The 17027-nt window shown below is 32.6% G+C and overlaps 1 pseudogene; it reads right to left on the reverse strand.

Moving 5' to 3' along the window:
- Nucleotides 1-2900: 2900 nt before the first annotated feature.
- Nucleotides 2901-17027, reverse strand: part of LOC134379199 (vacuolar protein sorting-associated protein VTA1 homolog) — a 35794-nt pseudogene continuing 21667 nt past the window's right edge.

Consider the following 17027-nt stretch of genomic DNA (forward strand, 5'->3'; position numbering starts at 1 on the left):
CAGAAAACCTACACAAGAAATATGAAAATGAGTCTTTAAGGGGGAAGGAAATTGATATAAGCCAGAAACCTGGGTCTACCTAAAGAAAGGAAGAGTGTTGAATAAGGAATAAAGGAAGGTAAAATAAAAATTTTTGTCTTATGTTTTTAATTAATCTAAATGATTATTTCTTTAAAGAAATAATAGCAACACTGTATTGGGTATCAATAGCTTATGAATAAATTAAGCAAAGGACAGCAGTGTTACAAAGGGGAGGAGGGGGCAATTGGGAATACTTGCATGAAAGGGTACAGTGACATCTGAAGGTAGACTCAGATAGTTGAAAATGCAGATGGTGAACTCTTACGACAAGAACTAAGTTTTTAAAAGAATCACAATTAATATACTAAAGAGAGGTGAAAAATAAAATCATGAGATGTTCAGTTAAAACTACATATAGAACTGCCATACGACCCAGCAATCCCACTGCTGGGTATAAACCCAAAGTAATGGAAATCATCACGTCAAAGGAACACCTGTACTCCCATGTTTATCACAGCTCTGTTTACAATAGCCAAGAGTTGGAAGCAACAAAAATGTCCATCATCAGATGACTGGATAAGGGAAATATGGTATATTTATGCAATGAATACTACTCTGCCATAAAAAGGAATGAAATACTGCCATTCACAACAACATGGATGAACTTAGAGTAAATTATGTTAAGTGAAATAATCCAGGCACATAAAGAGAAATACTGCATGTCCTCATTTATATGTGGGATCTAATAAAAAATAAATTATAAAATAAACAACTAATAAAATAAAGAAAGATACAACAATCAGAATAACATGTTGAACTTTCAAGAGAAAAAAACAGAACTGAGGTTACCAGAGGTAGGAAAGAGAGAGGGGTGAAAGGGAGGGATTGGTAAAAGGCTATGAAAATCTATTACATTGTGCAATGAAGAATATACTAATTATCCTGATTCAAATATCACATATTGCACACAGGTATTGATATTCAATGCTGTACCCCACACATATGTGCAATCAACTGTGTTCCAATCAAAAAAAAATAATAAACTGGAGAAAGCAGAAGAGGTAGATGAAAAAATAGAAACAAAGAACATGTGCAACAAATAAAAAACAATATAAACATGACAGATATGAACCCAAATATATCAGTTGTCACCTGAAATGTGAATGGTCTAAATACATCAATTAAAACGCAGAAATTTTAACAGTGGATTATAAAACAAAACCCAATTATATGTTGTCTACAAGAAACCAACTTTAACAGCAGAGATTTTCATAGATTAAAAATAAAAGGATGAAGAAAGATATATCATGGTAATACTAACTAAAATAAAGCTAAATTAGCCACATTAATTTTTTAAAAAGAAAACCTTATAACAAAAAAAATGTTGGAGATAAAGAGGGCATTACATTATGACAAAGGAGTCAGTTTCCAAGAAGACATAACAACCATTAAAATAAATGTGCCTGACAACAGAGCACTAAAATATGTGAGACAAAAACTGAGAGAACCGTAAGGAGAAATAAGCAGATCCACTACTATAAATAGACTTCACCAGCCCTCTTTCAATAATCAATAAACCAAGCAGTCAGAAAATCCATAAGAATTGACCTGAACAGCACTATTAATCAACTTGGTCTAATTGACATTTATAGGATACTTTGTTCAAAAATAGCAGAATACACATTCTTCTCAAGCTTCCATGGAACGTTGACCAAAACCACATTTGGGACCATAAAGCATGATTGAACTTTTGTTTTGTTTTTAGGTAACATATTTCTTTATTTTTCTACTGCATGGATGCTGGTGACACAGTAAGTTCATAATTTCTCACAAAACTTATAAACTTAACAAAACTGAAAACCTACACTCTTTAGTCTTCCACATCATCTGCAGGTATGCATTTCACAGCAGCAAAAGAAAACCTTAGCTTAAAACACCAGGTTTCTGGGAATTACTGAAATGTCATTTTTTAAAAAATTTTCTGATACATGCAGTCAAACTGCCTCTGAAACAAATTCCAATTCATGTCAAGTTTCAATGGACAAAGGAAAGTATCTGGGAAACCACCATTATTTTTAAGTCTAACTTTACCCTGTTGTATTTACTTGCATGAAATTTCTACTTTTAATGTAGTTATATTTAACACGAATATAAATGGAGTTTTGAACATAGTGTCCTTCATATTCATGTTAACAGTTGAGGACGTTCATCTGCACTTTATAAATTCTAAGGTAAACAAAAACATAACCTCTAATGCGAAATATTCTGGTGATGTTTCCTAAAAGCTAAATTAAAAGGTTTATAACCAAGTAATAATTGTCCTTCTGCCCGAACATTATAGATTTTTAAAAATTCCCTTAATGTGTATAAATTAAAACACAAAACATTTTCCCAATGTACATTTTACAGAAGTATGTTTTAATTTTTTGAAGCAGGGTTCAATGAGCATTTTTAGGATCATACATACATCAGCCCCATATATGCGGATTATTGGATCTACTAAATGGACAATGAAAACTGAACAGGAATCTGATGCACAGACACAGATTCTATTGGCATATTCAGTGGAACTGAAGTCTTCCTTAAAACTGTGCTTCTGATAGGCTGAAGGTAGAGTAATGGACTGTGAGCTCTTTAGACCAAAGTTGCATGGATCTGCTGTCACAAGCTTCATTCTCTGCCCGTGGTCAGTGCTTGAGGGCCCTCTGCAGAGACAGCAGCACTCACCTCTTCATGTTGCAGAATACTGCCAGCATGTTTGAAATATTCCTGAGCTCTAATACATAATCTTCTCTGGTGTTAGATGGATATCATCCCGAGGAAGTGTACTGACAAGTGTGGGATCCATGGCCAGAATAGTCTGTGGGGTAGGTTAGATGTTACTGCATGTTCACCTGTGCTGTGAGGCATCTCTGATGCATTAGCTGGGGCACGTGCAGTGGGAGGAATCTGCATTTCACCAGAGTCACACAATGCCATGTTGTTTGGGACACAGGTTGAAGATCATGATGGCTAAAGTGGCTGAGTGGGCAGAGGAGTGACTAGAGCATCTCTGTTTTCTTCAACATCATCATATTCTTCAATTCCAACAGGTCCTGCTTCAGAAGTCTCTCCATTGTTTAAAATTTATGGAAATTTGTTGCTTCCCACCTTGCATACTTTTTGTGTTTCATGTTTCCATCAATGAGTTCTCCAAATACTTTAATGACACCTATTAAGACTTGCAATATACAATAAATTGATTACATTTTTGTGAAATCACCCAGCACTATCTTCATTGTCTGCGTACAAAACCATTTTTTAAGCATAGTTCTCTAAATTGGCAGAGTCAAGTATTTCTTAAATAAGGGCTTCATTATAACCCAGAGCTTCTGAATGGTCCATTAGCTTTGGTAAAACCTGATGACATTTAAGAGTTTTACTGTTAGTCTTCATTGAAGTTCACACCACATATAAATGATAGTAACGGGCCACCTCGTGGCTCTCTGTCACGCTCCCAGACCATCCTCAGATGATGCTGTGTGCTCTAAAGTGTGGGAGGAGTGGGGCAGTGGGGTAAGCATGGCCACCCCCTTCAGGAATCCCCACTTCCTCTTCCAAAAATGAACAGTTGTAAAATAACAGAAACCATGCAAAGTATGCTCAATGGAATTAAACAGGAAATCAATAACAAAAACAGCTGGAAACCCCCCCAAATACCTGGAGATTGTACTGCATTGGATACTGTCCCCTCATAATTCATGTCCACCTGGAATCTGTGAATATGACTGTATTTGGAAGCAGATATAATAAAGGTAAGATGAGGTCATAGTGAGCCCTAATCCAATTATCGGTGTTCTTCTTATAAGGTAGGGGGAAATTGGACACAGACACATAGGGAAGACAGCCATGTAAGGCTGGAGGCAAAAATCAGAGTTATCAAAGAATATCAAGGATTGCTGGCAACCACCAGAAGCTGGAGGATCAATAAGATTCTTATGCACATCCTTAGGAAGGAGCGTGGGTTGTTTCCACCTTTTGGCTATTGTGAATAGTGCTACTATGAACAAAAATGTGATGAGGTGTATTTCTAAGAGTGGAATTTCTGAATCATGTGGTAATTGTGTGTTTAAAATTGTGAGACACCACTCAAGTGTTTCCCACAGTGGCTGTACCATTTTACATTCCCACAAGTAATGCATGAGGGTTCCAACTAATGTATATATTCTAAAACACTTGTTGTTTCCTTATTTTTCTAAAATCCTAGCCAACCTTTAAGGTGTGAAGTCGTATCTCATGATGGTTTTGGTTTGCTTTTCTCTGCTATTGAGCATCTTTTTTGTGTTTATTGGTCATTCATATATTGGAGAAACATCTATTCAGACTGTTTGCCCATTTTAAAATTGGGTTATTTCTTCTTACATTATTGAGCTGCAAGCATTGTTACAAATCCTACATAGAAGTCCCTTATCATGTATATTATTTGCAAACATTTTCTTCATTCTTTAGGTTGTTTTTTACTTTCTTCATGATTTTCTTTGAAGCACAAAATTTTGATGAAGTCTAAGTTATCTTTTTCCTTTGGTGGCTTGTAATTTTAATGTCATATTTTTTAGAAAGCTTACACCACAAAAATTTACATTTATATTTTCTTCCATGAGTTTTATGGTTTTAGCTATTAAATTTAGTTCTTTGATACATTTTGAGTTAATTTTTGCATGTGTCATGATGTAAGGTTCCAATTTCATTTTTTTACATAAGGCTATTTAATTGTTCCATCAAAATTTGTTGGAAAAAATAAAAAATAAATTTGAAAAATATTATTTTCCCATTGAATGATGTTGGAAACCTTGCCCAGAATCAGTTAACTATGGACACATGGTTTTATTTCTGAATTGTCAATTCTAATTCATTTATTTTTATGTCTATTCTTATGTCAATTTCAAAATATCTTGAGTACCATTTCTTTGTAGTAAGTTTTGAAATTGGGAAGGGTTAGTCCTCCAACATTATCTTTTCATGGTTGTTTTGTCTATTCTGGGTCCCTTGTAATTCTACATGAACTTTAGAACCAGCGTGTCAATTTCTACAAAGAACTCATTTGGAATCCTGGTAGGAATTGTGTTGAATTTGTAGATCAATTTGTACAGTATTGTCGTCTTAACAATATTAAGTTTCTGATCCATGTACATGGGATATTTTACCACCTATTTAGATATTCTTTAATTTCTTTCAATAGTTCTTTGTAGTTTTCAGAGTACAAATTTGGACTATTTTGTTAACTTTAAACCTATGTATTTATTATTTTTGATGCTATTGCAAATGTGATTGTCTTTGTAATTTCATTTTCAGATTGTTCATTACTAGTGTATAGCAATGCAGTTGATTTTTGTATATTGATCTTTTATCCTGCAACATTGATAAACTTGCTTATTGGTTTTAATAGATTTTTAGTGGTTTCTTTAAGATTGTTTAATATACAAGTTCATGTCATCTACACATAGAGATATTTTTACTTCTACCTTTCCAATATAGAGGTCATTTATTTCTTTTCTTGCCTGGTTGCCCTGTCTAAAACTTCGAATACAATGTCAAATAGAAGTAGTGAGAGTAGACATCTTTGTCTCATTCCTGATCTTAGAGCAAATGCGTCTCAGGCCTTCAACAACTATGATGTTCATGGTGGGGTTTTTTTGTAGATGGCTTTTATGAGTTTGAAGAATTTCCCTTCTATTCTTAATTTGCTGAGTGTTTTAATCATAAAAGTGTGTTAGATTTTGTCAGACGTTATTTGCTGCGTCTATTGAGATCATTTGTGGGTTTTGTTTTTAAAATTCTATTAATGTAATAGAATTTTTTTAAGGATTAAAAAATAATAAATTAAATAATCTATTATTTTAAGGATTTTCAGATGTTAAACTAAACTATTATTCTTGGAATGAGTTCCATTTATTCATGATGCATAACTTTTTTTTTATATGTCGCTGTACTCAGTTTTCTAGTATTTAGTTGAGAATTTTTGTGTTTATGTCCATAAGAGTTATTGTTTATACTTTTATTTCCTTTTCATGCTTTTGTCTGGTTTGAGTATCAGTAATATTGGCTGCATATAAGGAGTTGAGAAGTGTTTCCTTCTTTTTTATTTTTTGGAGGTGTTCATACAGTATTGATAATAAAACTTTTTTTGAATATTTGGTAGAATTCAGCAGCAAATCTGTCTAGGTCTGAGAAAATATTTGTGGGAAGATATTATTACTGTTATTCTTGTTATTATGACTATTTTGAACTGAATGAAAATAAAAACACAACAGAACAAAATTTGCAGAATGTAGCTAAAGATATGTTTGGAGGAAGTTATAGAATTAAAAGCTTTTATTAGAAAAGAAGAGAGGTCTCAATGATATCAAGTCAATAGTCACATTAGAAACAAGAAAACAAATTAAAAATTAATGCCAAAATAAGCAAATCAAGAAAGTAAGAAATATGAGTAGAAAGCAGTGATAAAGAACACACAAAAATAATAAATAGAACTCATAAAATCAAAAGTTGGCACTTTGAAAACAAACACCACCCTCCCCAAATTGGTAATTCTTTAGCTAGAATTACCAGCAAGAAATATAAAATACAATAAACATTTGAAAAAAGATTAATACTGCTTACGAGAGCATTAAAAATGCTTATGGATAACTTCAACAAAATCTGTGCAAGTTCTAGACACTAAAAACTAAAACGTTGCTAGAATTTTTTTAAAAAAAACTAAATAAAAGATAACTACACTATGTTGTAAAACAGATGATTCCATATTAGTAAAAAAAGTTCATTCCAATCTATAGATTCAAAAAATCAAAATCAAAATTTCAGCAGGTTTTCTAAAAAAGAAATTAATCATGATTCTAGTTTATATGGAAATGAAATGGATCTTAAAAAGCAAAATCAATTTTGAAAAAGAATAAACTTGGAGGACTTAGACTACCTGATTTCTAGAATTAATATAAAGCAACAATAATCAAGACAATATTGATATATACATATATCTATCGGGATAATTCAATGGAGAAAAAATAGTTTTGCAACAAATGTTGCTGTATCAAGAGGACATACGTTTACAAAATTTAAGAAAGCATCAACCCATAACCCACACTAAATACACACATAAACTTGACATGGATCATGAATCTAAATGTAAAGCCTAAAACTCCAGAAGCTCCAGAAGAATATTTTTGTGACCTCTGATTAAGCAACAATTTTTTAGAACACCAAAAGAACAAAGCATGAAAGAAAAAAATTATATTTTAGATTCCATTGCTTAAAATTTTGCTTTTTATAAAACTTAGCTAAGAAATTGAAAACTCAAATCTGATATTGGATAAAAGACTTTTCTCCAGATATATAACAACTTTTGCAATGTAATAGAGAATGAAGCCAATAAAATGGGCAAAATGTTTAAATATTTCACCAAAAATGATATGAATGAATAGCCAATACAAATGATCAATAAGCACATGACAAGAAGGTGAACACCATTAGTCACTAGAATAATGCAAATTAAACCCATAATTTTTATTTTGGCATTTTTTGGTATATTTTTGCAAAGGTTGCACAGACAGAAAAAATATATCCATTTGTTGAATTTTCATAAATAAGAGATGGTTGGTTTATTTTATTATTTTACAAAATCTAAATGCCTATACAAAGAATCATTAGAGACTATTATGAAAAACTGTATGCCAATGAATGGGAAAATCTGAAGAAAATGGACAAATTTCTGGACACATAGCTTACCAAGACTGAACCAAGAAGAAATAGAAAACCTGAATAGACCAATACTGACCAACAAGATTGAATCACTAATCAGCAGTCTCCCAACAAAGAAAGGCTCAGTAGTAGATGGCTTCACTGCTGAATTTTACCAAGATTTAAAAAAAAAAATTTCATACCAATTGTTGTCAAACTATTCCAAAAGAATTGAAGCAGAGGGTATTCTCCCAAACTTATCCTATGAGGCCAGCATCACTCTGATACCAAAATCAGACAAGGACATGACAAAGAAAAGAAACTATATCCCTAATGAACACAGATGCAAAAATTCTCAACAACATACTATACTGACAAACTGAATTCAGCAACATGTCAAAAAGATTATACACCATGATCAAGTGGGAATTATCCCAGGCAATCAAGGATGGTTCAACATATGCAAGTCAATAAATGTGATACACCACATCAACAAAATCAAGGACAAAAACGATCATTTCAACAGGTGCAGAAAAAAGCATTTGACAAACTTCAACATTACTTCATGATAAAAACTCTCAACAAGATAGGTATAGAAGAAAGGTACCTCAACACAGTAAAGCCCATATATGACAAAATGACAGGTAACATTCTTCTGAATGGGGAAAAGTTTAAAGGTTTTCTTTTAAGAACAGGAACAAGACAAGGATGCCCATTCTCACCATCCTTTTTTAACATAACAACTGGTAGTTCTAGCCAGAGCAATTAGGGAATAAAAATAAATAAAGTTCACCCAAAGTGGAAAAGAAAAACTCAAATTGTCCCTTTTTACAGATAACATGATCTTATATATAGAAAAACCTAAAGACTCCACCGAAAACCCCTCAGAACTGATAAACAAATTCTGTAAAGTTGTAGGATACAAAATCAGCACACAAAATTCAGTAGCATTTCTATACACCAACAACAAACTAGTTGAAAAGGAAATTAAGAAAACAATCCTATTTACAATGGCTACCAAAAAGAATCCTAGAAATAAATTTAACCAAGGAGGTGAAATATCACAACAATGAAAACTACACAACTCAAATTTAAGAAATTAAAGAGGACACAAACAATGAAAAGAAATACTAAGAGAATGGATTGGAACAATTAATATTGCAAAAATTAACATACTACCAAAGCAATCAATGGATTTAGTAGAATCCCCATCAAAGTAACAATGGCATTCTTCGCAGAAATGAAAAAAAAAATCCTAAAATTCATATGGAACCACAAAAAACTCTGAATAACCAAACAACCCTGAGCAAAACAAAACACAAAAATAAGAAAACAAACCAAAATAACAAACAAAGCTAGAGGCATGACACTACCTGATTTCAAAATATACTAAAAAGCTATAGTAATCAAAACAGCATGGTACTGGTATAAAAACAGACACAAGGACCAGTAGAATAGAATAGAGAACCTAAAAGTTAATCCAAATATCTACAGCCAACTGATTTTTTCACAAAGGTGCTATGAACATACATTGGAGAAAGGACAACCTCTTCATCAAATGTTTCTGGGAAACTGGGAAATTTACATGTAGAAGAATGAAACTAGTCCTGTACCTCTAACCATGTACCAAAGTCAACTCAAAATAGGTTAAAGACTTAAATGTAAGATCTGAAATTATAAAACTCCTAGAAAAATATATAAGGGAGACACTCCAAGATATTGGTCTGGGCAACATTTCTATGAAGAAGACTTCTAAAGCAAAGGCAACGAGATCAAAAATAGACCAACGGGATTATATCAAACTAAAAAGCTTCTGCACAGCATAAAAAAAAAAAAATCATCCCAAATCATTAGGGAAATGAAAATCAAAACCACAATAAGGTATCTTCTCATTCCAGTTATAATGGCTATTACAAAAAGGATGAAATATAATGAATGCTGGTGGGAATGCAGTAAAAAGGAAACTCATGTACACTGTTGGTTGAATGTAATTTAGTCCAGCCGTTATGAAAAACTGAGTGGAGTTTCCTCAAAAAAACAAACAAAAAACCTAAAAAAAAGACTACCATATGATCCAGCAATCCCACTGCTGATTATTTACCCAAAAGAAACTAAATTAGCATATTTAAGAGATATCTGCACCCCATGTTTACCACAGCACTATTCACAATAGCCAAGACATGGAATCAATGTAGATGTCCACTGACAAATGAATGTATGAAGAAAACATGGTATGTACACACTATGGAATACTATGCAGCAATGAAAAAGAATGAAATCCTGTCACTTGCAGCAACAAGGATGAGCCTGGAAGATATTATGTTAAGTAAACTCAGTCAGGCACAGAAAGATAAATACCACATGTTCTCATTCATATATGGGAACTAAAAATAAATAATTACATGGAGTTTTAAAAGTAGAGATTAGAATTGTGATTACTAGAGGATGGGAAGGGGAGGATAGAGAGAGGGTGGTCAATTGACACAAAATTACAGCTAGACAGGAAAAATAAGTTCCAGTGGTGTACAGTAGTGCTAGGTATCCATAACAATAATTTATTGAAAGTTTTCAAGTGGCTCGAAGAGAGTTCAAGTGTTCTCATCACAAAGTAATGATAAATTTTTGTGATGATGAATATGCTAACTTGCATAATGTATGACTATCATACATTATATACATGTATTAAAATACAACTATGTGTACAATCAATATATTTTAATTAAAAAATAAATATGGACATTTTTACTATATTGTTTCTTCCAATCCACAAACAGGGAAAGTCTTTCCATTTCTTAGTGTCTTCTTTAATTTCTTTCAGAAAACATTTGTAGTTCTCATTGTAGAGATCTTTCACCTCTTTGGGTATATTTAGTCCTAGGTATTTTTTTTTTTATTAGTGACTATTGTAAATGGGCTTGTTTTCTTGATCTCTCTTTCTTCTAGTTTGCTGTTGGAGTATTAAAATGCTACTGAGTTCTGTATATGGATTTTGTATCTTGCAATCTTACTGAATTCATTTATCAGCTTTAAGAGTTTTTTGGGAGATCTCTTGGGTTTTCTATACATAGAATCATGTTTTCACCAAACAGGGACAATTTGATTTCCTCTTTACCTATTTGGATGCCCTTTATTTCTTTCTCTTGTCTAATTGCGCTGGCAAGTACTTCCAATATTATGTTAAGTAAGAGTGGAGAGAGTGGGCATCCTTGTCTTGTTCCTGATCTTAAGGAGAAAGCTTTCAGCTTTTCCTCATTTACGATGATAATGGCAGTGGATTTATTATATATGGCTTTTATTATCCAGCAATCTCACTACTGGGGATATATCAGGAGGATTGGAAAATATCAGGTCAAAGGGATACCAGCACTCCCATATTTATTGCAGCTCTATTTACAATAGGTAAGCAATGGAACCAACCTATATGTCCATTGATAGATGACTGGATAAGGAAAGTGTGGTATATATACACAATGGAATACTACTCAGCTGTAAAAAAGAATGAAATTCTACCATTTGCAGCAACATGGATGAGACTAGAGAAAATTATTCTAAGTGAAACAACCCAGGTACAGTAAGAGAAATACCACATGCTTTCACTCATAACTGGGAACTGAATCCATAAATAAACAAATGATCAATAAAGAGAGACAGAGAGAAAGAAAGAAACAAACAACAGTCACAGTAATACACTGAACTTTTAGAAAAGTAGAGGTGGAAAAGGGGAGGGGCTGGAGAGAGGGAGGGAGCCTTGTGAGGAATTGGTCAATGGACACAAAGAATGATGGTGTATTGTAATGATGAATAAGCCAATACACTGATCTAACTATCACACATTGTACACAATTATTGAAATTCAACACTGTACCCCACATGTGTGTATAATAAAATGTATATATATATAAATAAATAAATATAGATAAATTTCTTTATAAAAAATACCCTTACAACTAGAAATATGCTGATATAACAATTTAATAAGTGCCAATTATAGCCATCTTGGAAAACACATGAGTAATATAAAAAACGAATAGGTAACAGTTTAGGTTTTTTCTTTTTTTCTTTCCAATAAAACTTTATTTACAGACACCAAAAATTTTGTTAATTTATTTTTTATTGGAACATAGTTGATTGCACATATCTGTGGAGTACACCATTGAGTATCAATACCTGTGTGCAACATGTGATATTTGAATCACGATAATTAGTATATTCAATATTATCAATTTTGATAGACCTTTTCCAGTGCCTTCCTTACCCCCCTCACCTTCTGCCTTCCCCACCTCTGGTAACTTCTGTTCTGTTCTCTCCTTTTGAAACTTCAATGCATTACTCTTATTGTTGTAATCTTCCTTCCTTCCTTCCTTCCTTCCTTCCTTCCTTCCTTCCTTCCTTCCTTCCTTCCTTCCTTCCTTCCTTCTTTCCTTCCTTCTTTTCACTCCCACTTATAAGTGAGGGCACGTGGTATTTCTCTTTCTATGCCTGGTTTATTTCACTTAACATAATTTTCTCTAACTTCATCCATGTTGCTGCAAATAACAGTATTTCATTCTTTTTCATGGCAGAGTAATATTACATTGTATAGATATACCACATTTTCCTTATTCAGTCATCTGACAATGGACATTTATGTTGGTTCCAACTCTTGGCTATTGTAAATAGAGCTGCAACAGACATGGAAGTACAGTTATCTCTTCGACATGATGGTTTCCATTCCTTCGGGTATATACCTAGCAGTGGGATTGCTGGATCATACGGCAGTTCTCTCTGTAATTGTTTGAGGAACCTCCATATTGTTTTCCATAATGGCTGCACTAATTTACCGTCCCACCTACAGTGCAGGAGACTTCCCCTTTTTCTGCATCCTTGCCAGCATTTGTTTTTCTCTGTCATTATTATAATAGCCAATCTAACTGGGGTGAGATATCTTAGTGTGATTTTGATTTGCATTTCCCTGATGCTGTGTTATGCTGAGCATGTTTTCATGTGTCTGTTGGCCATTCATATATATTCCTTTGAGAAATGCCTATTCAGCTCTTTTGCCCATTTTTTAATCAGGTTATTTGGTTTTTTACTATTAAGTTTTTTGAGTTCCTTTTATATTCTGGATATTTATCCTTTGTCAGATGCATAGTTTGCAAACATTTTCTCCCACTTTGCAGGTTAGCTTTTTGCTCTGTTAATTATTTATTTTGCTGTGCAAAAGGATTTTAGTTTCATGTGATCCCATTTGTTCATTTTTCCTTTTGTTGCCTGTTCTTTGGGTATCATATTCATAAAGTCTTTGCCCAGTCCTATTTCCTGAAGTATTTCCCCTCTGTTTTATTTTAGGACTTTTATAGTTTGGGGATGTATATTTAAGTCTTTAATCCATTTTGAGTTGATTTTGCTATATGGCAAGAGGTACAGGTCTGGTTTCATTCTTCTACATATGGATTTCCAGTTTTCCCAGCACCAGGTATTGAAGAGCAGTCTTTTCTCCATTGTATGTTATTGGTAACTTTGTAGAAGATCAGTTGGCTGTAAGTATGTGGGTTGATTTGGGGGTTCTCTATTCTGTTCCATTAATCCATGTGTCTATTTTTATACCAGTACCATGCTGTTTTGTTTACTATACCTTTGTAGCATTCTCCCAAACTCATGCTATGAGGCCAGCATCACTCTGATACCAAAACCAAAGATACAACACCAACAACAAAAAAAAAAAACAGGCCAATATCTTTGATGAATGTAGATGCAAAAATCTTCAATAAAATATTAGCAAAAAGAATACAGCAACACATCAAAAAAATTATACACCATGATCAAATTGGATTCAACCCAGGGATGCAAGGGTGATTTGGCATATGCAAGTCAGTAAATGTGCTACACTATATCAACAAAATCAAGGACAGAAACCATATGATTATATCTAGAGATGCGGAAAAAGCATTCGACAAAATTTAACATCCCTTCATGATAAAGACTCTCAGCAAATTAAATATAGAAGTAAAGCATCTCAACACAATAAAAGCCATATACAACATACCCACCACCAATATCATCCTAAATGGGGAAAAGCTGAAAACCTTTCCCTTAAGATTGGGAACAAGATAAGGATGCCCACTCTCACCAATCCTGTTTAACATAGTATTGGAAGCACTAGACAGAGCAATCAGGGATGGAAAAGAAATAAAGAGCATCCAGACTGGAAAAGATGAAGTCATGTTGTCCCTGTTTGCAGATGACATGATCCTATATATAGAAAAGCCTAAAGACTCTACAAAAAAACTCTTAGAGTTGATAAATGATTTTAGCAAAGTTGTAGGATACAAAATCAACATGCAAAAATCAGTAGCATTTTTATACTTCAACAACAAACCAGCAGAAAAAGAAATCAAGGAGAAAGAAATGGGCTAGCCCATTTACAATAGTCACCAGAAAAACAAAATACCTAGGAATAAAGTTAGCCAAGGAAGTGGAAGATTTCTACAGCAAAATCTATAAATCACTGTTGAAAGAAATTAAAGAGGACACAAAAAAATGGCAAGACGTCCCATGTTCTTGGGTTGGAAGAATTAACATTGTGAAAATGTCCATACTACACAAAGCGATGTACAGATTCAATGCAATCTATCAAAATACCAATGACATTCTTCACAGAAATAGAAATAATCCTAACGCTAATATGGAACAACAAAAGACCCTGAATAGCCAAAGCCATCCTGAGCAGAAAAATAAGATAAAATAAAGCCAGAAGCATAACACAACCTGATTTCAAATTATACTACAAAGATATAGGTATCCTTTTAGAGTAAAGAGTAAAACAGTTATGTAAATATATTTTTATATACACATTATACACATAGTGTAAATCAAAGTTTGTCATTTTGGTAACTCTTGGAATGGGGGCATGTGTCTACATGTATTATTTTAGGTTCTTCTGTAAAAATATTTGCCCTTTCTCCCTCATTTATTTATTTATGAGGTATTATTTTTAAACCCATGTATTTTATTTGTTTATATATAAAAATATAACTGTTTTTTGAAATATTTGGCTTACATATAATACCTTTTAAAATTTACTTATTAATTCCAGCTGTATGATTATAAATTCTTAGGGATTTGCTATGCACATAATGATGCCATTTTCAAAGAATGACAGTTTTATCTCCAAACTTTGTGCCTTCTATTTCTATTCTTTTCCCTATGGCTCCAGCTAGATCTCCAGCACAACACTAAGAAACATTTTGTAGGATTTCTCTGAGATATAATTTGCATATAGTGAAGGGCACAAATCCTAAGGGTACAATTTGTGAGCTGTGATAAATGCATATACCAGTGAAAACCATGCCACTATCAAAATATGTATTTTCACGATCCCAGGAAGTTCCCTTGTGCCCCATTCAGATTCTGATAGCACAAGAAGCAACAACTGTGCGTATTTCTATCACAATTGATTAGTTTTGCATGTTCTAGAACTTCATATAAATGAGATAATATGTCATGTACTCTTGTGTCTAGCTTCTCACTCTCAGCATAATGTTTTTGAGATTCAGTAATTTGTTGCTTTTTAAGACTGAGTAGAATTCATTAAATTTATGTGTCAAACTTTACTGATTTTCCTATTGATGGATATTAATATTATTCCCACTTATAATGAATAAAGCTACTTATGAATATTTTTGTACTTCTTATCTTGTGAACATAAGCTTTTGTTTCTGTTGGGTATAATCTAGAAGTAGAATTGCTAGACTGGGAATAGTAATATGTTTAATTTTATAAGAAAGTGAGAAAAAATTTTCAGAGTGCACCCATTTATGCTCTTGCCAGCAATGTACATGTTCGAAATGTTGCACATCCTTTCTTATTCTAGCCATTCTAGTGGATGCTTAGTGGTATCTTAGTAATTTTAATTTGCATATTTTCTGATGACAAATGCTGTTGAGCACTTTGTCATGAACTTATAGTTACTTTTATATAATATCTGTTCATGTGCTTTATCTATTTTTATTCAGTAATTTGTATTTTTATTATTAAATTGCAGGAGTTCTTTTCATATTCCTTATGCAAGATACGTCTCAACTAAATGTACCATAAATATTTTATCTTATTCCAGTTTGTGGCTTGCCTATATGTTTTCTTACAGATGTTAGTCATAACCAGAAACTTTTAATTTTTAATTTTGATGAAGTCCAATTTATCACATGTGATCTTTTCTTTTTACTTTTATATTACTGTCTGCTGTGACCATTGAAAAATCTTTGCCTACCATAAAATTGAGAATATATTTTCTTAATTTTCTTCTAGAAGTTTTATATATTTAAGTTTTCTACTTAGGTCTCTGTTCCACTTTAAATTCATTTTGTGGCATGGCATTAAAAAAGGTTCATATTTTACTTTTTATAAATGGGCCTCCAGTTCTTCTCATATGTCTCTTGAATAGACTTTCTTTACCCCATTGAATTGAACTGCTTTGGCACCTTTACCAAAAATAAATGGACTATACATACATGGGTCAATTTCTGGACCTTCGATGGAAAGTCTTTATGATTAATATGTCAATCAATCTCCAATCTATTTGCCAATATTAAACTGTATTGATTATTTTAGCTTTATAGCTTAAAATAAGGTAGTATAAGGGTATCCTTCAACTTTGTTCATAACTTTTAAACTTTCTTTTGTTATTCTAGGTCATGCGTGTTTTCATATAGATTTTAGAAATAGCTCTGTTAGTTTCTACCAAAAGAAAAATTATTTGGAATCTGATTGGAATTGTGTTCATTAATGAATATATTTAGAAATAATTACCATTTTAATATCACTGATTCTTCCAATCCAGGAACAATGTATACTTCTGAATTTATTTGTTCTTCAATCCTCTCAGCAATATTTTATAATTTTCAGTGCAGAGGTATTAGGCCTCTTTTATTAGTTTTATTACTAAGTATTTCAAAATTTTGCACTTCTGCATTTGGAATTGTTTTTCTAATATTACTTTCCAATTGTTGGCTGTCTATATACAAGAATGCAAGTGATTTTTTTGTGTGTATTAATCTTGTGGGTTTTTTTACCCTTGCTAAATTTTCTTATTCCTTCTGGTAAATTATTGGGGAGATATCCCAATATTTTGTAAATAAACAGATACATTATCTGCAAATAAGAAACAGTTCTAATTATTCCTTTTAATATTTATGCCTTTGATTTTATTTTTCTTTATTACAGTTCTTCAGTTATCTGGAGCACTGTTGAAGGTGAATGGAATTCGGCATTTTACCTTATTCTCAATCTTATGAGGAAAAAAATAGTTTTCCATT

Source organism: Cynocephalus volans, chromosome 5, assembly GCF_027409185.1.
Source record: "Cynocephalus volans isolate mCynVol1 chromosome 5, mCynVol1.pri, whole genome shotgun sequence".
Taxonomy (NCBI): Eukaryota; Metazoa; Chordata; class Mammalia; order Dermoptera; family Cynocephalidae; genus Cynocephalus; species Cynocephalus volans.